This window comes from Engystomops pustulosus, chromosome 1, assembly GCF_040894005.1.
Source record: "Engystomops pustulosus chromosome 1, aEngPut4.maternal, whole genome shotgun sequence".
Classification (NCBI taxonomy): Eukaryota; Metazoa; Chordata; class Amphibia; order Anura; family Leptodactylidae; genus Engystomops; species Engystomops pustulosus.
This window is the reverse complement of record NC_092411.1, coordinates 173,096,474-173,113,838: the sequence shown is the minus strand read 5'-3', so window position 1 is coordinate 173,113,838 and position 17,365 is coordinate 173,096,474. Positions and strand designations below refer to the sequence as shown.

The 17,365-nt window shown below is 45.8% G+C and overlaps 73 pseudogenes; all 73 read left to right on the top strand.

The window, feature by feature from the left end:
* The first annotated feature begins 167 nt into the window (after positions 1-167).
* Positions 168-286, top strand: LOC140091497 (5S ribosomal RNA; annotated as a pseudogene).
* Positions 287-547: 261 nt separating this feature from the next.
* LOC140113244 (5S ribosomal RNA) lies at positions 548-666 on the top strand (annotated as a pseudogene).
* A 72-nt stretch (positions 667-738) lies between these two features.
* On the top strand, positions 739-857 carry LOC140091486 (5S ribosomal RNA; annotated as a pseudogene).
* Positions 858-927: 70 nt separating this feature from the next.
* On the top strand, positions 928-1,046 carry LOC140106271 (5S ribosomal RNA; annotated as a pseudogene).
* Positions 1,047-1,116: 70 nt separating this feature from the next.
* On the top strand, positions 1,117-1,235 carry LOC140097615 (5S ribosomal RNA; annotated as a pseudogene).
* Positions 1,236-1,307: 72 nt separating this feature from the next.
* On the top strand, positions 1,308-1,426 carry LOC140111170 (5S ribosomal RNA; annotated as a pseudogene).
* A 261-nt stretch (positions 1,427-1,687) lies between these two features.
* On the top strand, positions 1,688-1,806 carry LOC140100042 (5S ribosomal RNA; annotated as a pseudogene).
* A 70-nt stretch (positions 1,807-1,876) lies between these two features.
* LOC140105092 (5S ribosomal RNA) lies at positions 1,877-1,995 on the top strand (annotated as a pseudogene).
* A 70-nt stretch (positions 1,996-2,065) lies between these two features.
* Positions 2,066-2,184, top strand: LOC140113484 (5S ribosomal RNA; annotated as a pseudogene).
* A 72-nt stretch (positions 2,185-2,256) lies between these two features.
* Positions 2,257-2,375, top strand: LOC140103694 (5S ribosomal RNA; annotated as a pseudogene).
* Positions 2,376-2,445: 70 nt separating this feature from the next.
* LOC140106270 (5S ribosomal RNA) lies at positions 2,446-2,564 on the top strand (annotated as a pseudogene).
* Positions 2,565-2,634: 70 nt separating this feature from the next.
* Positions 2,635-2,753, top strand: LOC140113293 (5S ribosomal RNA; annotated as a pseudogene).
* A 70-nt stretch (positions 2,754-2,823) lies between these two features.
* Positions 2,824-2,942, top strand: LOC140091475 (5S ribosomal RNA; annotated as a pseudogene).
* A 261-nt stretch (positions 2,943-3,203) lies between these two features.
* On the top strand, positions 3,204-3,322 carry LOC140091464 (5S ribosomal RNA; annotated as a pseudogene).
* A 261-nt stretch (positions 3,323-3,583) lies between these two features.
* Positions 3,584-3,702, top strand: LOC140113242 (5S ribosomal RNA; annotated as a pseudogene).
* A 72-nt stretch (positions 3,703-3,774) lies between these two features.
* LOC140091442 (5S ribosomal RNA) lies at positions 3,775-3,893 on the top strand (annotated as a pseudogene).
* A 70-nt stretch (positions 3,894-3,963) lies between these two features.
* Positions 3,964-4,082, top strand: LOC140106269 (5S ribosomal RNA; annotated as a pseudogene).
* Positions 4,083-4,341: 259 nt separating this feature from the next.
* LOC140091431 (5S ribosomal RNA) lies at positions 4,342-4,460 on the top strand (annotated as a pseudogene).
* Positions 4,461-4,530: 70 nt separating this feature from the next.
* LOC140105468 (5S ribosomal RNA) lies at positions 4,531-4,649 on the top strand (annotated as a pseudogene).
* Positions 4,650-4,721: 72 nt separating this feature from the next.
* Positions 4,722-4,840, top strand: LOC140108338 (5S ribosomal RNA; annotated as a pseudogene).
* Positions 4,841-4,910: 70 nt separating this feature from the next.
* LOC140105086 (5S ribosomal RNA) lies at positions 4,911-5,029 on the top strand (annotated as a pseudogene).
* A 70-nt stretch (positions 5,030-5,099) lies between these two features.
* Positions 5,100-5,218, top strand: LOC140113463 (5S ribosomal RNA; annotated as a pseudogene).
* Positions 5,219-5,481: 263 nt separating this feature from the next.
* On the top strand, positions 5,482-5,600 carry LOC140103689 (5S ribosomal RNA; annotated as a pseudogene).
* A 70-nt stretch (positions 5,601-5,670) lies between these two features.
* Positions 5,671-5,789, top strand: LOC140106267 (5S ribosomal RNA; annotated as a pseudogene).
* Positions 5,790-5,859: 70 nt separating this feature from the next.
* LOC140091420 (5S ribosomal RNA) lies at positions 5,860-5,978 on the top strand (annotated as a pseudogene).
* A 72-nt stretch (positions 5,979-6,050) lies between these two features.
* Positions 6,051-6,169, top strand: LOC140108327 (5S ribosomal RNA; annotated as a pseudogene).
* Positions 6,170-6,239: 70 nt separating this feature from the next.
* Positions 6,240-6,358, top strand: LOC140105082 (5S ribosomal RNA; annotated as a pseudogene).
* A 70-nt stretch (positions 6,359-6,428) lies between these two features.
* Positions 6,429-6,547, top strand: LOC140113483 (5S ribosomal RNA; annotated as a pseudogene).
* Positions 6,548-6,810: 263 nt separating this feature from the next.
* On the top strand, positions 6,811-6,929 carry LOC140103682 (5S ribosomal RNA; annotated as a pseudogene).
* A 70-nt stretch (positions 6,930-6,999) lies between these two features.
* Positions 7,000-7,118, top strand: LOC140106262 (5S ribosomal RNA; annotated as a pseudogene).
* Positions 7,119-7,369: 251 nt separating this feature from the next.
* On the top strand, positions 7,370-7,488 carry LOC140091409 (5S ribosomal RNA; annotated as a pseudogene).
* A 261-nt stretch (positions 7,489-7,749) lies between these two features.
* On the top strand, positions 7,750-7,868 carry LOC140113321 (5S ribosomal RNA; annotated as a pseudogene).
* Positions 7,869-7,938: 70 nt separating this feature from the next.
* On the top strand, positions 7,939-8,057 carry LOC140105076 (5S ribosomal RNA; annotated as a pseudogene).
* Positions 8,058-8,127: 70 nt separating this feature from the next.
* LOC140113482 (5S ribosomal RNA) lies at positions 8,128-8,246 on the top strand (annotated as a pseudogene).
* A 263-nt stretch (positions 8,247-8,509) lies between these two features.
* LOC140113336 (5S ribosomal RNA) lies at positions 8,510-8,628 on the top strand (annotated as a pseudogene).
* Positions 8,629-8,698: 70 nt separating this feature from the next.
* LOC140103927 (5S ribosomal RNA) lies at positions 8,699-8,817 on the top strand (annotated as a pseudogene).
* Positions 8,818-8,887: 70 nt separating this feature from the next.
* Positions 8,888-9,006, top strand: LOC140091398 (5S ribosomal RNA; annotated as a pseudogene).
* Positions 9,007-9,078: 72 nt separating this feature from the next.
* LOC140111155 (5S ribosomal RNA) lies at positions 9,079-9,197 on the top strand (annotated as a pseudogene).
* A 70-nt stretch (positions 9,198-9,267) lies between these two features.
* LOC140105069 (5S ribosomal RNA) lies at positions 9,268-9,386 on the top strand (annotated as a pseudogene).
* Positions 9,387-9,456: 70 nt separating this feature from the next.
* Positions 9,457-9,575, top strand: LOC140113481 (5S ribosomal RNA; annotated as a pseudogene).
* Positions 9,576-9,838: 263 nt separating this feature from the next.
* On the top strand, positions 9,839-9,957 carry LOC140113335 (5S ribosomal RNA; annotated as a pseudogene).
* Positions 9,958-10,027: 70 nt separating this feature from the next.
* Positions 10,028-10,146, top strand: LOC140091387 (5S ribosomal RNA; annotated as a pseudogene).
* A 70-nt stretch (positions 10,147-10,216) lies between these two features.
* LOC140112972 (5S ribosomal RNA) lies at positions 10,217-10,335 on the top strand (annotated as a pseudogene).
* A 70-nt stretch (positions 10,336-10,405) lies between these two features.
* Positions 10,406-10,524, top strand: LOC140101569 (5S ribosomal RNA; annotated as a pseudogene).
* A 263-nt stretch (positions 10,525-10,787) lies between these two features.
* LOC140113334 (5S ribosomal RNA) lies at positions 10,788-10,906 on the top strand (annotated as a pseudogene).
* A 70-nt stretch (positions 10,907-10,976) lies between these two features.
* Positions 10,977-11,095, top strand: LOC140091376 (5S ribosomal RNA; annotated as a pseudogene).
* A 70-nt stretch (positions 11,096-11,165) lies between these two features.
* LOC140091365 (5S ribosomal RNA) lies at positions 11,166-11,284 on the top strand (annotated as a pseudogene).
* Positions 11,285-11,356: 72 nt separating this feature from the next.
* LOC140105066 (5S ribosomal RNA) lies at positions 11,357-11,475 on the top strand (annotated as a pseudogene).
* A 70-nt stretch (positions 11,476-11,545) lies between these two features.
* On the top strand, positions 11,546-11,664 carry LOC140101635 (5S ribosomal RNA; annotated as a pseudogene).
* A 70-nt stretch (positions 11,665-11,734) lies between these two features.
* LOC140105064 (5S ribosomal RNA) lies at positions 11,735-11,853 on the top strand (annotated as a pseudogene).
* A 70-nt stretch (positions 11,854-11,923) lies between these two features.
* Positions 11,924-12,042, top strand: LOC140101558 (5S ribosomal RNA; annotated as a pseudogene).
* Positions 12,043-12,305: 263 nt separating this feature from the next.
* On the top strand, positions 12,306-12,424 carry LOC140105057 (5S ribosomal RNA; annotated as a pseudogene).
* Positions 12,425-12,494: 70 nt separating this feature from the next.
* LOC140101547 (5S ribosomal RNA) lies at positions 12,495-12,613 on the top strand (annotated as a pseudogene).
* Positions 12,614-12,876: 263 nt separating this feature from the next.
* On the top strand, positions 12,877-12,995 carry LOC140113332 (5S ribosomal RNA; annotated as a pseudogene).
* Positions 12,996-13,065: 70 nt separating this feature from the next.
* On the top strand, positions 13,066-13,184 carry LOC140103921 (5S ribosomal RNA; annotated as a pseudogene).
* Positions 13,185-13,254: 70 nt separating this feature from the next.
* LOC140091354 (5S ribosomal RNA) lies at positions 13,255-13,373 on the top strand (annotated as a pseudogene).
* A 72-nt stretch (positions 13,374-13,445) lies between these two features.
* LOC140111146 (5S ribosomal RNA) lies at positions 13,446-13,564 on the top strand (annotated as a pseudogene).
* Positions 13,565-13,634: 70 nt separating this feature from the next.
* LOC140105055 (5S ribosomal RNA) lies at positions 13,635-13,753 on the top strand (annotated as a pseudogene).
* A 70-nt stretch (positions 13,754-13,823) lies between these two features.
* Positions 13,824-13,942, top strand: LOC140113480 (5S ribosomal RNA; annotated as a pseudogene).
* A 263-nt stretch (positions 13,943-14,205) lies between these two features.
* LOC140113330 (5S ribosomal RNA) lies at positions 14,206-14,324 on the top strand (annotated as a pseudogene).
* A 70-nt stretch (positions 14,325-14,394) lies between these two features.
* On the top strand, positions 14,395-14,513 carry LOC140105053 (5S ribosomal RNA; annotated as a pseudogene).
* Positions 14,514-14,583: 70 nt separating this feature from the next.
* On the top strand, positions 14,584-14,702 carry LOC140101525 (5S ribosomal RNA; annotated as a pseudogene).
* A 263-nt stretch (positions 14,703-14,965) lies between these two features.
* On the top strand, positions 14,966-15,084 carry LOC140113329 (5S ribosomal RNA; annotated as a pseudogene).
* Positions 15,085-15,154: 70 nt separating this feature from the next.
* Positions 15,155-15,273, top strand: LOC140106736 (5S ribosomal RNA; annotated as a pseudogene).
* A 70-nt stretch (positions 15,274-15,343) lies between these two features.
* On the top strand, positions 15,344-15,462 carry LOC140091342 (5S ribosomal RNA; annotated as a pseudogene).
* Positions 15,463-15,534: 72 nt separating this feature from the next.
* Positions 15,535-15,653, top strand: LOC140110165 (5S ribosomal RNA; annotated as a pseudogene).
* Positions 15,654-15,914: 261 nt separating this feature from the next.
* On the top strand, positions 15,915-16,033 carry LOC140113328 (5S ribosomal RNA; annotated as a pseudogene).
* A 70-nt stretch (positions 16,034-16,103) lies between these two features.
* On the top strand, positions 16,104-16,222 carry LOC140105936 (5S ribosomal RNA; annotated as a pseudogene).
* Positions 16,223-16,292: 70 nt separating this feature from the next.
* LOC140113506 (5S ribosomal RNA) lies at positions 16,293-16,411 on the top strand (annotated as a pseudogene).
* Positions 16,412-16,483: 72 nt separating this feature from the next.
* On the top strand, positions 16,484-16,602 carry LOC140100031 (5S ribosomal RNA; annotated as a pseudogene).
* A 70-nt stretch (positions 16,603-16,672) lies between these two features.
* LOC140105049 (5S ribosomal RNA) lies at positions 16,673-16,791 on the top strand (annotated as a pseudogene).
* A 70-nt stretch (positions 16,792-16,861) lies between these two features.
* On the top strand, positions 16,862-16,980 carry LOC140101514 (5S ribosomal RNA; annotated as a pseudogene).
* A 263-nt stretch (positions 16,981-17,243) lies between these two features.
* On the top strand, positions 17,244-17,362 carry LOC140113327 (5S ribosomal RNA; annotated as a pseudogene).
* Positions 17,363-17,365: the final 3 nt, after the last annotated feature.

Here is a 17,365-nt window from a genome sequence, read left to right as displayed (position 1 = left end):
ATGTGCCTGCTCTCATCAGATCGCAGCAGCAATGCAGCTTAAGGCTTGGCAAGTACCAGCATGGGAGACTGGCTGGGAATCCCAAGTTCCGTTGAACTTTTTGAACCTGAAAATTGTGTTAGTTTCTCTATGAGATAGTAAAAGAAGGTTCAAATTGAACACCTGCTGTCAACGGCCATTCTAAGCTGAATGTGCCTGCTCTCGTCAGATCGCAGCAGCAATGCAGCTTAAGGCTTGGCAAGTACCAGCATGGGAGACTGGCTGGGAATCCCAAGTTCCGTTGACCTTTTTGAACCTGAAAATTGTGTTAGTTTCCCTGTCAAAGATAGTAAAAGAAGGTTCAAATTGAACAGCTGCTGTCAATGGCCATTATAAGCTGAATGTGCCTGCTCTCATCAGATCGCAGCAGCAATGCAGCTTAAGGCTTGGCAAGTACCAGCATGGGAGACTGGCTGGGAATCCCAAGTTCCGTTGAACTTTTTGAACCTGAAAATTGTGTTAGTTTCTCTATGAGATAGTAAAAGAAGGTTCAAATTGAACAGCTGCTGTCAACGGCCATTCTAAGCTGAATGTGCCTGCTCTCGTCAGATCGCAGCAGCATGGCAGCTTAAGGCTTGGCAAGTACCAGCATGGGAGACTGGCTGGAAATCCCAAGTTCCGTTGACCTTTTTGAACCTGAAAATTGTGTTAGTTTCCCTGTCAAAGATGGTAAAAGAAGGTTCAAATTTAACAGCTGCTGTCAACGGCCATTCTAAGCTGAATGTGCCTGCTCTCGTCAGATCGCAGCAGCAATGCAGCTTAAGGCTTGGCAAGTACCAGCATGGGAGACTGGCTGGGAATCCCAAGTTCCGTTGACCTTTTTGAACCTGAAAATTGTGTTAGTTTCTCTATGAGATAGTAAAAGAAGGTTCAAATTGAACAGCTGCTGTCAACGGCCATTCTAAGCTGAATGTGCCTGCTCTTGTCAGATCGCAGCAGCAATGCAGCTTAAGGCTTGGCAAGTACCAGCATGGGAGACTGGCTGGGAATCCCAAGTTCCGTTGACCTTTTTGAACCTGAAAATTGTGTTAGTTTCTCTATGAGATAGTAAAAGAAGGTTCAAATTGAACACCTGCTGTCAATGGCCATTCTAAGCTGAATGTGCCTGCTCTCGTCAGATCGCAGCAGCAATGCAGCTTAAGGCTTGGCAAGTACCAGCATGGGAGACTGGCTGGGAATCCCAAGTTCCGTTGACCTTTTTGAATCTGAAAATTGTGTTAGTTTCTCTGTCAAAGATGGTAAAAGAAGGTTCAAATTGAACAGCTGCTGTCAACGGCCATTCTAAGCTGAATGTGCCTGCTCTCGTCAGATCGCAGCAGAAATGCAGCTTAAGGCTTGGCAAGTACCAGCATGGGAGACTGGCTGGGAATCCCAAGTTCCATTGACCTTTTTGAACCTGAAAATTGTGTTAGTTTCTCTATGAGATAGTAAAAGAAGGTTCAAATTGAACAGCTGCTGTCAACGGCCATTCTAACCTGAATGTGCCTGCTCTCGTCAGATCGCAGCAGCAATGCAGCTTAAGGCTTGGCAAGTCCCAGCATGGGAGACTGGCTGTGAATCCCAAGTTCCGTTGACCTTTTTGAATCTGAAAATTGTGTTAGTTTCTCTGTCAAAGATGGTAAAAGAAGGTTCAAATTGAACAGCTGCTGTCAACGGCCATTCTAAGCTGAATGTGCCTGCTCTCGTCAGATCGCAGCAGAAATGCAGCTTAAGGCTTGGCAAGTACCAGCATGGGAGACTGGCTGGGAATCCCAAGTTCCGTTGACCTTTTTGAACCTGAAAATTGTGTTAGTTTCTCTATGAGATAGTAAAAGAAGGTTCAAATTGAACAGCTGCTGTCAACGGCCATTCTAAGCTGAATGTGCCTGCTCTCGTCAGATCGCAGCAGCAATGCAGCTTAAGGCTTGGCAAGTACCAGCATGGGAGACTGGCTGGGAATCCCAAGTTCCGTTGAACTTTTTGAACCTGAAAATTGTGTTAGTTTCTCTATGAGATAGTAAAAGAAGGTTCAAATTGAACGGCTGCTGTCAACGGCCATTCTAAGCTGAATGTGCCTGCTCTCATCAGATCGCAGCAGCAATGCAGCTTAAGGCTTGGCAAGTACCAGCATGGGAGACTGGCTGGGAATCCCAAGTTCTGTTGACCTCTTTGAACCTGAAAATTGTGTTAGTTTCCCTGTCAAAGATGGTAAAAGAAGGTTCAAATTTAACAGCTGCTGTCAACGGCCGTTCTAAGCTGAATGTGCCTGCTCTCGTCAGATCGCAGCAGCAATGCAGCTTAAGGCTTGGCAAGTACCAGCATGGGAGACTGGCTGGGAATCCCAAGTTCCGTTGACCTTTTTGAACCTGAAAATTGTGTTAGTTTCTCTATGAGATAGTAAAAGAAGGTTCAAATTGAACAGCTGCTGTCAACGGCCATTCTAAGCTGAATGTGCCTGCTCTTGTCAGATCGCAGCAGCAATGCAGCTTAAGGCTTGGCAAGTACCAGCATGGGAGACTGGCTGGGAATCCCAAGTTCCGTTGACCTTTTTGAACCTGAAAATTGTGTTAGTTTCTCTGTGAGATAGTAAAAGAAGGTTCAAATTGAACAGCTGCTGTCAATGGCCATTCTAAGCTGAATGTGCCTGCTCTCGTCAGATCGCAGCAGCAATGCAGCTTAAGGCTTGGCGAGTACCAGCATGGGAGACTGGCTGGCAATCCCAAGTTCCGTTGACCTTTTTGAACCTGAAAATTGTGTTAGTTTCTCTATGAGATAGTAAAAGAAGGTTCAAATTGAACAGCTGCTGTCAACGGCCATTCTAAGCTGAATGTGCCTGCTCTCGTCAGATCGCAGCAGCAATGCAGCTTAAGGCTTGGCAAGTACCAGCATGGGAGACTGGCTGGGAATCCCAAGTTCCGTTGACCTTTTTGAACCTGAAAATTGTGTTAGTTTCCCTGTCAAAGATAGTAAAAGAAGGTTCAAATTGAACAGCTGCTGTCAATGGCCATTATAAGCTGAATGTGCCTGCTCTCATCAGATCGCAGCAGCAATGCAGCTTAAGGCTTGGCAAGTACCAGCATGGGAGACTGGCTGGGAATCCCAAGTTCCGTTGAACTTTTTGAACCTGAAAATTGTGTTAGTTTCTCTATGAGATAGTAAAAGAAGGTTCAAATTGAACACCTGCTGTCAACGGCCATTCTAAGCTGAATGTGCCTGCTCTCGTCAGATCGCAGCAGCAATGCAGCTTAAGGCTTGGCAAGTACCAGCATGGGAGACTGGCTGGGAATCCCAAGTTCCGTTGACCTTTTTGAACCTGAAAATTGTGTTAGTTTCCCTGTCAAAGATAGTAAAAGAAGGTTCAAATTGAACAGCTGCTGTCAATGGCCATTATAAGCTGAATGTGCCTGCTCTCATCAGATCGCAGCAGCAATGCAGCTTAAGGCTTGGCAAGTACCAGCATGGGAGACTGGCTGGGAATCCCAAGTTCCGTTGAACTTTTTGAACCTGAAAATTGTGTTAGTTTCTCTATGAGATAGTAAAAGAAGGTTCAAATTGAACAGCTGCTGTCAACGGCCATTCTAAGCTGAATGTGCCTGCTCTCGTCAGATCGCAGCAGCATGGCAGCTTAAGGCTTGGCAAGTACCAGCATGGGAGACTGGCTGGAAATCCCAAGTTCCGTTGACCTTTTTGAACCTGAAAATTGTGTTAGTTTCCCTGTCAAAGATGGTAAAAGAAGGTTCAAATTTAACAGCTGCTGTCAACGGCCATTCTAAGCTGAATGTGCCTGCTCTCGTCAGATCGCAGCAGCAATGCAGCTTAAGGCTTGGCAAGTACCAGCATGGGAGACTGGCTGGGAATCCCAAGTTCCGTTGACCTTTTTGAACCTGAAAATTGTGTTAGTTTCTCTATGAGATGGTAAAAGAAGGTTCAAATTGAAGAGCTGCTGTCAACGGCCATTCTAAGCTGAATGTGCCTGCTCTTGTCAGATCGCAGCAGCAATGCAGCTTAAGGCTTGGCAAGTACCAGCATGGGAGACTGGCTGGGAATCCCAAGTTCCGTTGACCTTTCTGAACCTGAAAATTGTGTTAGTTTCTCTATGAGATAGTAAAAGAAGGTTCAAATTGAACACCTGCTGTCAATGGCCATTCTAAGCTGAATGTGCCTGCTCTCGTCAGATCGCAGCAGCAATGCAGCTTAAGGCTTGGCAAGTAAAAGCATGGGAGACTGGCTGGGAATCCCAAGTTCTGTTGAACTTTTTGAACCTGAAAATTGTGTTAGTTTCTCTATGAGATAGTAAAAGAAGGTTCAAATTGAACAGCTGCTGTCAACGGCCATTCTAAGCTGAATGTGCCTGCTCTCGTCAGATCGCAGCAGCAATGCAGCTTAAGGCTTGGCAAGTACCAGCATGGGAGACTGGCTGGGAATCCCAAGTTCCGTTGACCTTTTTGAACCTGAAAATTGTGTTAGTTTCTCTATGAGATAGTAAAAGAAGGTTCAAATTGAACACCTGCTGTCAACGGCCATTCTAAGCTGAATGTGCCTGCTCTCGTCAGATCGCAGCAGCAATGCAGCTTAAGGCTTGGCAAGTACCAGCATGGGAGACTGGCTGGGAATCCCAAGTTCCATTGACCTTTTTGAATCTGAAAATTGTGTTAGTTTCTCTGTCAAAGATGGTAAAAGAAGGTTCAAATTGAACAGCTGCTGTCAACGGCCATTCTAAGCTGAATGTGCCTGCTCTCGTCAGATCGCAGCAGAAATGCAGCTTAAGGCTTGGCAAGTACCAGCATAGGAGACTGGCTGGGAATCCCAAGTTCCATTGACCTTTTTGAACCTGAAAATTGTGTTAGTTTCTCTATGAGATAGTAAAAGAAGGTTCAAATTGAACAGCTGCTGTCAACGGCCATTCTAAGCTGAATGTGCCTGCTCTCGTCAGATCGCAGCAGCAATGCAGCTTAAGGCTTGGCAAGTACCAGCATGGGAGACTGGCTGGGAATCCCAAGTTCCGTTGAACTTTTTGAACCTGAAAATTGTGTTAGTTTCTCTATGAGATAGTAAAAGAAGGTTCAAATTGAACGGCTGCTGTCAACGGCCATTCTAAGCTGAATGTGCCTGCTCTCATCAGATCGCAGCAGCAATGCAGCTTAAGGCTTGGCAAGTACCAGCATGGGAGACTGGCTGGGAATCCCAAGTTCTGTTGACCTCTTTGAACCTGAAAATTGTGTTAGTTTCTCTGTCAAAGATGGTAAAAGAAGGTTCAAATTGAATAGCTGCTGTCAACGGCCATTCTAAGCTGAATGGGCCTGCTCTCGTCAGATCGCAGCAGCAATGCTGCTTAAGGCTTGGCAAGTCCCAGCATGGGAGACTGGCTGGGAATCCCAAGTTCCATTGACCTTTTTGAACCTGAAAATTGTGTTAGTTTCTCTGTCAAAGATGGTAAAAGAAGGTTCAAATTGAACAGCTGCTGTCAACGGCCGTTCTAAGCTGAATGTGCCTGCTCTCGTCAGATCGCAGCAGCAATGCAGCTTAAGGCTTGGCAAGTACCAGCATGGGAGACTGGCTGGGAATCCCAAGTTCCGTTGACCTTTTTGAACCTGAAAATTGTGTTAGTTTCTCTATGAGATAGTAAAAGAAGGTTCAAATTGAACAGCTGCTGTCAACGGCCATTCTAAGCTGAATGTGCCTGCTCTTGTCAGATCGCAGCAGCAATGCAGCTTAAGGCTTGGCAAGTACCAGCATGGGAGACTGGCTGGGAATCCCAAGTTCCGTTGACCTTTTTGAACCTGAAAATTGTGTTAGTTTCTCTATGAGATAGTAAAAGAAGGTTCAAATTGAACACCTGCTGTCAACGGCCATTCTAAGCTGAATGTGCCTGCTCTCGTCAGATCGCAGCAGCAATGCAGCTTAAGGCTTGGCAAGTACCAGCATGGGAGACTGGCTGGGAATCCCAAGTTCCGTTGACCTTTTTGAATCTGAAAATTGTGTTAGTTTCTCTGTCAAAGATGGTAAAAGAAGGTTCAAATTGAACAGCTGCTGTCAACGGCCATTCTAAGCTGAATGTGCCTGCTCTCGTCAGATCGCAGCAGAAATGCAGCTTAAGGCTTGGCAAGTACCAGCATAGGAGACTGGCTGGGAATCCCAAGTTCCATTGACCTTTTTGAACCTGAAAATTGTGTTAGTTTCTCTATGAGATAGTAAAAGAAGGTTCAAATTGAACAGCTGCTGTCAACGGCCATTCTAAGCTGAATGTGCCTGCTCTCGTCAGATCGCAGCAGCAATGCAGCTTAAGGCTTGGCAAGTACCAGCATGGGAGACTGGCTGGGAATCCCAAGTTCCGTTGAACTTTTTGAACCTGAAAATTGTGTTAGTTTCTCTATGAGATAGTAAAAGAAGGTTCAAATTGAACGGCTGCTGTCAACGGCCATTCTAAGCTGAATGTGCCTGCTCTCATCAGATCGCAGCAGCAATGCAGCTTAAGGCTTGGCAAGTACCAGCATGGGAGACTGGCTGGGAATCCCAAGTTCTGTTGACCTCTTTGAACCTGAAAATTGTGTTAGTTTCTCTGTCAAAGATGGTAAAAGAATGTTCAAATTGAATAGCTGCTGTCAACGGCCATTCTAAGCTGAATGGGCCTGCTCTCGTCAGATCGCAGCAGCAATGCTGCTTAAGGCTTGGCAAGTCCCAGCATGGGAGACTGGCTGGGAATCCCAAGTTCCATTGACCTTTTTGAACCTGAAAATTGTGTTAGTTTCTCTGTCAAAGATGGTAAAAGAAGGTTCAAATTGAACAGCTGCTGTCAACGGCCGTTCTAAGCTGAATGTGCCTGCTCTCGTCAGATCGCAGCAGCAATGCAGCTTAAGGCTTGGCAAGTACCAGCATGGGAGACTGGCTGGGAATCCCAAGTTCCGTTGACCTTTTTGAACCTGAAAATTGTGTTAGTTTCTCTATGAGATAGTAAAAGAAGGTTCAAATTGAACAGCTGCTGTCAACGGCCATTCTAAGCTGAATGTGCCTGCTCTTGTCAGATCGCAGCAGCAATGCAGCTTAAGGCTTGGCAAGTACCAGCATGGGAGACTGGCTGGGAATCCCAAGTTCCGTTGACCTTTTTGAACCTGAAAATTGTGTTAGTTTCTCTGTGAGATAGTAAAAGAAGGTTCAAATTGAACAGCTGCTGTCAATGGCCATTCTAAGCTGAATGTGCCTGCTCTCGTCAGATCGCAGCAGCTTAAGGCTTGGCGAGTACCAGCATGGGAGACTGGCTGGCAATCCCAAGTTCCGTTGACCTTTTTGAACCTGAAAATTGTGTTAGTTTCTCTATGAGATAGTAAAAGAAGGTTCAAGTTGAACAGCTGCTGTCAACGGCCATTCTAAGCTGAATGTGCCTGCTCTCGTCAGATCGCAGCAGCAATGCAGCTTAAGGCTTGGCAAGTACCAGCATGGGAGACTGGCTGGGAATCCCAAGTTCCGTTGACCTTTTTGAACCTGAAAATTGTGTTAGTTTCCCTGTCAAAGATAGTAAAAGAAGGTTCAAATTGAACAGCTGCTGTCAATGGCCATTATAAGCTGAATGTGCCTGCTCTCATCAGATCGCAGCAGCAATGCAGCTTAAGGCTTGGCAAGTACCAGCATGGGAGACTGGCTGGGAATCCCAAGTTCCGTTGAACTTTTTGAACCTGAAAATTGTGTTAGTTTCTCTATGAGATAGTAAAAGAAGGTTCAAATTGAACAGCTGCTGTCAACGGCCATTCTAAGCTGAATGTGCCTGCTCTCGTCAGATCGCAGCAGTAATGCAGCTTAAGGCTTGGCAAGTACCAGCATGGGAGACTGGCTGGGAATCCCAAGTTCCGTTGACCTTTTTGAACCTGAAAATTGTGTTAGTTTCTCTATGAGATAGTAAAAGAAGGTTCAAATTGAACACCTGCTGTCAACGGCCATTCTAAGCTGAATGTGCCTGCTCTCGTCAGATCGCAGCAGCAATGCAGCTTAAGGCTTGGCAAGTACCAGCATGGGAGACTGGCTGGGAATCCCAAGTTCCGTTGAACTTTTTGAACCTGAAAATTGTGTTAGTTTCTCTATGAGATAGTAAAAGAAGGTTCAAATTGAACGGCTGCTGTCAACGGCCATTCTAAGCTGAATGTGCCTGCTCTCATCAGATCGCAGCAGCAATGCAGCTTAAGGCTTGGCAAGTACCAGCATGGGAGACTGGCTGGGAATCCCAAGTTCTGTTGACCTCTTTGAACCTGAAAATTGTGTTAGTTTCTCTGTCAAAGATGGTAAAAGAATGTTCAAATTGAATAGCTGCTGTCAACGGCCATTCTAAGCTGAATGGGCCTGCTCTCGTCAGATCGCAGCAGCAATGCTGCTTAAGGCTTGGCAAGTCCCAGCATGGGAGACTGGCTGGGAATCCCAAGTTCCATTGACCTTTTTGAACCTGAAAATTGTGTTAGTTTCTCTGTCAAAGATGGTAAAAGAAGGTTCAAATTGAACAGCTGCTGTCAACGGCCATTCTAAGCTGAATGTGCCTGCTCTCGTCAGATCGCAGCAGCAATGCAGCTTAAGGCTTTGCAAGTACCAGCATGGGAGACTGGCTGGGAATCCCAAGTTCCGTTGAACTTTTTGAACCTGAAAATTGTGTTAGTTTCTCTATGAGATAGTAAAAGAAGGTTCAAATTGAACAGCTGCTGTCAACGGCCATTCTAAGCTGAATGTGCCTGCTCTCGTCAGATCGCTGCAGCAATGCAGCTTAAGGCTTGGCAAGTACCAGCATGGGAGACTGGCTGGGAATCCCAAGTTCCGTTGACCTTTTTGAACCTGAAAATTGTGTTAGTTTCTCTATGAGATAGTAAAAGAAGGTTCAAATTGAACACCTGCTGTCAACGGCCATTCTAAGCTGAATGTGCCTGCTCTCGTCAGATCGCAGCAGCAATGCAGCTTAAGGCTTGGCAAGTACCAGCATGGGAGACTGGCTGGGAATCCCAAGTTCCGTTGACCTTTTTGAATCTGAAAATTGTGTTAGTTTCTCTGTCAAAGATGGTAAAAGAAGGTTCAAATTGAACAGCTGCTGTCAACGGCCATTCTAAGCTGAATGTGCCTGCTCTCGTCAGATCGCAGCAGAAATGCAGCTTAAGGCTTGGCAAGTACCAGCATGGGAGACTGGCTGGGAATCCCAAGTTCCATTGACCTTTTTGAACCTGAAAATTGTGTTAGTTTCTCTATGAGATAGTAAAAGAAGGTTCAAATTGAACAGCTGCTGTCAACGGCCATTCTAAGCTGAATGTGCCTGCTCTCGTCAGATCGCAGCAGCAATGCAGCTTAAGGCTTGGCAAGTACCAGCATGGGAGACTGGCTGGGAATCCCAAGTTCCGTTGAACTTTTTGAACCTGAAAATTGTGTTAGTTTCTCTATGAGATAGTAAAAGAAGGTTCAAATTGAACAGCTGCTGTCAACGGCCATTCTAAGCTGAATGTGCCTGCTCTCATCAGATCGCAGCAGCAATGCAGCTTAAGGCTTGGCAAGTACCAGCATGGGAGACTGGCTGGGAATCCCAAGTTCTGTTGACCTCTTTGAACCTGAAAATTGTGTTAGTTTCTCTGTCAAAGATGGTAAAAGAATGTTCAAATTGAATAGCTGCTGTCAACGGCCATTCTAAGCTGAATGGGCCTGCTCTCGTCAGATCGCAGCAGCAATGCTGCTTAAGGCTTGCCAAGTCCCAGCATGGGAGACTGGCTGGGAATCCCAAGTTCCATTGACCTTTTTGAACCTGAAAATTGTGTTAGTTTCTCTGTCAAAGATGGTAAAAGAAGGTTCAAATTGAACAGCTGCTGTCAACGGCCATTCTAAGCTGAATGTGCCTGCTCTCGTCAGATCGCAGCAGCAATGCAGCTTAAGGCTTTGCAAGTACCAGCATGGGAGACTGGCTGGGAATCCCAAGTTCCGTTGAACTTTTTGAACCTGAAAATTGTGTTAGTTTCTCTATGAGATAGTAAAAGAAGGTTCAAATTGAACAGCTGCTGTCAACGGCCATTCTAAGCTGAATGTGCCTGCTCTCGTCAGATCGCAGCAGCAATGCAGCTTAAGGCTTGGCAAGTACCAGCATGGGAGACTGGCTGGGAATCCCAAGTTCCGTTGACCTTTTTGAACCTGAAAATTGTGTTAGTTTCTCTATGAGATAGTAAAAGAAGGTTCAAATTGAACACCTGCTGTCAACGGCCATTCTAAGCTGAATGTGCCTGCTCTTGTCAGATCGCAGCAGCAATGCAGCTTAAGGCTTGGCAAGTACCAGCATGGGAGACTGGCTGGGAATCCCAAGTTCCGTTGAACTTTTTGAACCTGAAAATTGTGTTAGTTTCTCTATGAGATAGTAAAAGAAGGTTCAAATTGAACGGCTGCTGTCATCGGCCATTCTAAGCTGAATGTGCCTGCTCTCATCAGATCGCAGCAGCAATGCAGCTTAAGGCTTGGCAAGTACCAGCATGGGAGACTGGCTGGGAATCCCAAGTTCTGTTGACCTCTTTGAACCTGAAAATTGTGTTAGTTTCTCTGTCAAAGATGGTAAAAGAATGTTCAAATTGAATAGCTGCTGTCAACGGCCATTCTAAGCTGAATGGGCCTGCTCTCGTCAGATCGCAGCAGCAATGCTGCTTAAGGCTTGGCAAGTCCCAGCATGGGAGACTGGCTGGGAATCCCAAGTTCCATTGACCTTTTTGAACCTGAAAATTGTGTTAGTTTCTCTGTCAAAGATGGTAAAAGAAGGTTCAAATTGAACAGCTGCTGTCAACGGCCATTCTAAGCTGAATGTGCCTGCTCTCGTCAGATCGCAGCAGCAATGCAGCTTAAGGCTTTGCAAGTACCAGCATGGGAGACTGGCTGGGAATCCCAAGTTCCGTTGAACTTTTTGAACCTGAAAATTGTGTTAGTTTCTCTATGAGATAGTAAAAGAAGGTTCAAATTGAACAGCTGCTGTCAACGGCCATTCTAAGCTGAATGTGCCTGCTCTCGTCAGATCGCAGCAGCAATGCAGCTTAAGGCTTGGCAAGTACCAGCATGGGAGACTGGCTGGGAATCCCAAGTTCCGTTGACCTTTTTGAACCTGAAAATTGTGTTAGTTTCTCTATGAGATAGTAAAAGAAGGTTCAAATTGAACACCTGCTGTCAACGGCCATTCTAAGCTGAATGTGCCTGCTCTCGTCAGATCGCAGCAGCAATGCAGCTTAAGGCTTGGCAAGTACCAGCATGGGAGACTGGCTGGGAATCCCAAGTTCCGTTGACCTTTTTGAATCTGAAAATTGTGTTAGTTTCTCTGTCAAAGATGGTAAAAGAAGGTTCAAATTGAACAGCTGCTGTCAACGGCCATTCTAAGCTGAATGTGCCTGCTCTCGTCAGATCGCAGCAGCAATGCAGCTTAAGGCTTGGCAAGTACCAGCATGGGAGACTGGCTGGGAATCCCAAGTTCCGTTGAACTTTTTGAACCTGAAAATTGTGTTAGTTTCTCTATGAGATAGTAAAAGAAGGTTCAAATTGATCGGCTGCTGTCATCGGACATTCTAAGCTGAATGTGCCTGCTCTCATCAGATCGCAGCAGCAATGCAGCTTAAGGCTTGGCAAGTACCAGCATGGGAGACTGGCTGGGAATCCCAAGTTCCATTGACCTTTTTGAACCTGAAAATTGTGTTAGTTTCTCTATGAGATAGTAAAAGAAGGTTCAAATTGAACAGCTGCTGTCAACGGCCATTCTAAGCTGAATGTGCCTGCTCTCGTCAGATCGCAGCAGCAATGCAGCTTAAGGCTTGGCAAGTACCAGCATGGGAGACTGGCTGGGAATCCCAAGTTCCGTTGAACTTTTTGAACCTGAAAATTGTGTTAGTTTCTCTATGAGATAGTAAAAGAAGGTTCAAATTGATCGGCTGCTGTCATCGGCCATTCTAAGCTGAATGTGCCTGCTCTCATCAGATCGCAGCAGCAATGCAGCTTAAGGCTTGGCAAGTACCAGCATGGGAGACTGGCTGGGAATCCCAAGTTCTGTTGACCTCTTTGAACCTGAAAATTGTGTTAGTTTCTCTGTCTAAGATGGTAAAAGAATGTTCAAATTGAATAGCTGCTGTCAACGGCCATTCTAAGCTGAATGGGCCTGCTCTCGTCAGATCGCAGCAGCAATGCTGCTTAAGGCTTGGCAAGTCCCAGCATGGGAGACTGGCTGGGAATCCCAAGTTCCATTGACCTTTTTGAACCTGAAAATTGTGTTAGTTTCTCTGTCAAAGATGGTAAAAGAAGGTTCAAATTGAACAGCTGCTGTCAACGGCCATTCTAAGCTGAATGTGCCTGCTCTCGTCAGATCGCAGCAGCAATGCAGCTTAAGGCTTGGCAAGTACCAGCATGGGAGACTGGCTGGGAATCCCAAGTTCCGTTGAACTTTTTGAACCTGAAAATTGTGTTAGTTTCTCTATGAGATAGTAAAAGAAGGTTCAAATTGAACGGCTGCTGTCATCGGCCATTCTAAGCTGAATGTGCCTGCTCTCATCAGATCGCAGCAGCAATGCAGCTTAAGGCTTGGCAAGTACCAGCATGGGAGACTGGCTGGGAATCCCAAGTTCTGTTGACCTCTTTGAACCTGAAAATTGTGTTAGTTTCTCTGTCAAAGATGGTAAAAGAATGTTCAAATTGAATAGCTGCTGTCAACGGCCATTCTAAGCTGAATGGGCCTGCTCTCGTCAGATCGCAGCAGCAATGCTGCTTAAGGCTTGGCAAGTCCCAGCATGGGAGACTGGCTGGGAATCCCAAGTTCCATTGACCTTTTTGAACCTGAAAATTGTGTTAGTTTCTCTGTCAAAGATGGTAAAAGAAGGTTCAAATTGAACAGCTGCTGTCAACGGCCATTCTAAGCTGAATGTGCCTGCTCTCGTCAGATCGCAGCAGCAATGCAGCTTAAGGCTTTGCAAGTACCAGCATGGGAGACTGGCTGGGAATCCCAAGTTCCGTTGAACTTTTTGAACCTGAAAATTGTGTTAGTTTCTCTATGAGATAGTAAAAGAAGGTTCAAATTGAACAGCTGCTGTCAACGGCCATTCTAAGCTGAATGTGCCTGCTCTCGTCAGATCGCTGCAGCAATGCAGCTTAAGGCTTGGCAAGTACCAGCATGGGAGACTGGCTGGGAATCCCAAGTTCCGTTGACCTTTTTGAACCTGAAAATTGTGTTAGTTTCTCTATGAGATAGTAAAAGAAGGTTCAAATTGAACACCTGCTGTCAACGGCCATTCTAAGCTGAATGTGCCTGCTCTCGTCAGATCGCAGCAGCAATGCAGCTTAAGGCTTGGCAAGTACCAGCATGGGAGACTGGCTGGGAATCCCAAGTTCCGTTGACCTTTTTGAATCTGAAAATTGTGTTAGTTTCTCTGTCAAAGATGGTAAAAGAAGGTTCAAATTGAACAGCTGCTGTCAACGGCCATTCTAAGCTGAATGTGCCTGCTCTCGTCAGATCGCAGCAGAAATGCAGCTTAAGGCTTGGCAAGTACCAGCATGGGAGACTGGCTGGGAATCCCAAGTTCCATTGACCTTTTTGAACCTGAAAATTGTGTTAGTTTCTCTATGAGATAGTAAAAGAAGGTTCAAATTGAACAGCTGCTGTCAACGGCCATTCTAAGCTGAATGTGCCTGCTCTCGTCAGATCGCAGCAGCAATGCAGCTTAAGGCTTGGCAAGTACCAGCATGGGAGACTGGCTGGGAATCCCAAGTTCCGTTGAACTTTTTGAACCTGAGAATTGTGTTAGTTTCTCTATGAGATAGTAAAAGAAGGTTCAAATTGAACAGCTGCTGTCAACGGCCATTCTAAGCTGAATGTGCCTGCTCTCATCAGATCGCAGCAGCAATGCAGCTTAAGGCTTGGCAAGTACCAGCATGGGAGACTGGCTGGGAATCCCAAGTTCTGTTGACCTCTTTGAACCTGAAAATTGTGTTAGTTTCTCTGTCAAAGATGGTAAAAGAATGTTCAAATTGAATAGCTGCTGTCAACGGCCATTCTAAGCTGAATGGGCCTGCTCTCGTCAGATCGCAGCAGCAATGCTGCTTAAGGCTTGCCAAGTCCCAGCATGGGAGACTGGCTGGGAATCCCAAGTTCCATTGACCTTTTTGAACCTGAAAATTGTGTTAGTTTCTCTGTCAAAGATGGTAAAAGAAGGTTCAAATTGAACAGCTGCTGTCAACGGCCATTCTAAGCTGAATGTGCCTGCTCTCGTCAGATCGCAGCAGCAATGCAGCTTAAGGCTTTGCAAGTACCAGCATGGGAGACTGGCTGGGAATCCCAAGTTCCGTTGAACTTTTTGAACCTGAAAATTGTGTTAGTTTCTCTATGAGATAGTAAAAGAAGGTTCAAATTGAACACCTGCTGTCAACGGCCATTCTAAGCTGAATGTGCCTGCTCTCGTCAGATCGCAGCAGCAATGCAGCTTAAGGCTTGGCAAGTACCAGCATGGGAGACTGGCTGGGAATCCCAAGTTCCGTTGAACTTTTTGAACCTGAAAATTGTGTTAGTTTCTCTATGAGATAGTAAAAGAAGGTTCAAATTGAACGGCTGCTGTCATCGGCCATTCTAAGCTGAATGTGCCTGCTCTCATCAGATCGCAGCAGCAATGCAGCTTAAGGCTTGGCAAGTACCAGCATGGGAGACTGGCTGGGAATCCCAAGTTCTGTTGACCTCTTTGAACCTGAAAATTGTGTTAGTTTCACTGTCAAAGATGGTAAAAGAATGTTCAAATTGAATAGCTGCTGTCAACGGCCATTCTAAGCTGAATGGGCCTGCTCTCGTCAGATCGCAGCAGCAATGCTGCTTAAGGCTTGGCAAGTCCCAGCATGGGAGACTGGCTGGGAATCCCAAGTTCCATTGACCTTTTTGAACCTGAAAATTGTGTTAGTTTCTCTGTCAAAGATGGTAAAAGAAGGTTCAAATTGAACAGCTGCTGTCAACGGCCATTCTAAGCTGAATGTGCCTGCTCTCGTCAGATCGCAGCAGCAATGCAGCTTAAGGCTTTGCAAGTACCAGCATGGGAGACTGGCTGGGAATCCCAAGTTCCGTTGAACTTTTTGAACCTGAAAATTGTGTTAGTTTCTCTATGAGATAGTAAAAGAAGGTTCAAATTGAACAGCTGCTGTCAATGGCCATTCTAAGCTGAATGTGCCTGCTCTCGTCAGATCGCAGCAGCAATGCAGCTTAAGGCTTGGCAAGTACCAGCATGGGAGGCTGGCTGGGAATCCCAAGTTCCATTGACCTTTTTGAACCTGAAAATTGTGTTAGTTTCTCTATGAGATAGTAAAAGAAGGTTCAAATTGAACACCTGCTGTCAACGGCCATTCTAAGCTGAATGTGCCTGCTCTCGTCAGATCGCAGCAGCAATGCAGCTTAAGGCTTGGCAAGTACCAGCATGGGAGACTGGCTGGGAATCCCAAGTTCCGTTGACCTTTTTGAATCTGAAAATTGTGTTAGTTTCTCTGTCAAAGATGGTAAAAGAAGGTTCAAATTGAACAGCTGCTGTCAACGGCCATTCTAAGCTGAATGTGCCTGCTCTCGTCAGATCGCAGCAGAAATGCAGCTTAAGGCTTGGCAAGTACCAGCATGGGAGACTGGCTGGGAATTCCAAGTTCCATTGACCTTTTTGAACCTGAAAATTGTGTTAGTTTCTCTATGAGATAGTAAAAGAAGGTTCAAATTGAATAGCTGCTGTCAACGGCCATTCTAAGCTGAATGGGCCTGCTCTCGTCAGATCGCAGCAGCAATGCTGCTTAAGGCTTGGCAAGTCCCAGCATGGGAGACTGGCTGGGAATCCCAAGTTCCATTGACCTTTTTGAACCTGAAAATTGTGTTAGTTTCTCTGTCAAAGATGGTAAAAGAAGGTTCAAATTGAACAGCTGCTGTCAACGGCCATTCTAAGCTGAATGTGCCTGCTCTCGTCAGATCGCAGCAGCAATGCAGCTTAAGGCTTTGCAAGTACCAGCATGGGAGACTGGCTGGGAATCCCAAGTTCCGTTGAACTTTTTGAACCTGAAAATTGTGTTAGTTTCTCTATGAGATAGTAAAAGAAGGTTCAAATTGAACAGCTGCTGTCAACGGCCATTCTAAGCTGAATGTGCCTGCTCTCGTCAGATCGCAGCAGCAATGCAGCTTAAGGCTTGGCAAGTACCAGCATGGGAGACTGGCTGGGAATCCCAAGTTCCGCTGACCTTTTTGAACCTGAAAATTGTGTTAGTTTCTCTATGAGATAGTAAAAGAAGGTTCAAATTGAACACCTGCTGTCAACGGCCATTCTAAGCTGAATGTGCCTGCTCTCGTCAGATCGCAGCAGCAATGCAGCTTAAGGCTTGGAAAGTACCAGCATGGGAGACTGGCTGGGAATCCCAAGTTCCGTTGACCTTTTTGAATCTGAAAATTGTGTTAGTTTCTCTGTCAAAGATGGTAAAAGAAGGTTCAAATTGAACAGCTGCTGTCAACGGCCATTCTAAGCTGAATGTGCCTGCTCTCGTCAGATCGCAGCAGAAATGCAGCTTAAGGCTTGGCAAGTACCAGCATGGGAGACTGGCTGGGAATCCCAAGTTCCGTTGACCTTTTTGAACCTGAAAATTGTGTTAGTTTCTCTATGAGATAGTAAAAGAAGGTTCAAATTGAACAGCTGCTGTCAACGGCCATTCTAAGCTGAATGTGCCTGCTCTCGTCAGATCGCAGCAGCAATGCAGCTTAAGGCTTGGCAAGTACCAGCATGGGAGACTGGCTGGGAATCCCAAGTTCCGTTGAACTTTTTGAACCTGAAAATTGTGTTAGTTTCTCTATGAGATAGTAAAAGAAGGTTCAAATTGAACGGCTGCTGTCATCGGCCATTCTAAGCTGAATGTGCCTGCTCTCATCAGATCGCAGCAGCAATGCAGCTTAAGGCTTGGCAAGTACCAGCATGGGAGACTGGCTGGGAATCCCAAGTTCTGTTGACCTCTTTGAACCTGAAAATTGTGTTAGTTTCTCTGTCAAAGATGGTAAAAGAATGTTCAAATTGAATAGCTGCTGTCAACGGCCATTCTAAGCTGAATGGGCCTGCTCTCGTCAGATCGCAGCAGCAATGCTGCTTAAGGCTTGGCAAGTCCCAGCATGGGAGACTGGCTGGGAATCCCAAGTTCCATTGACCTTTTTGAACCTGAAAATTGTGTTAGTTTCTCTGTCAAAGATGGTAAAAGAAGGTTCAAATTGAACAGCTGCTGTCAACGGCCATTCTAAGCTGAATGTGCCTGCTCTCGTCAGATCGCAGCAGCAATGCAGCTTAAGGCTTTGCAAGTACCAGCATGGGAGACTGGCTGGGAATCCCAAGTTCCGTTGAACTTT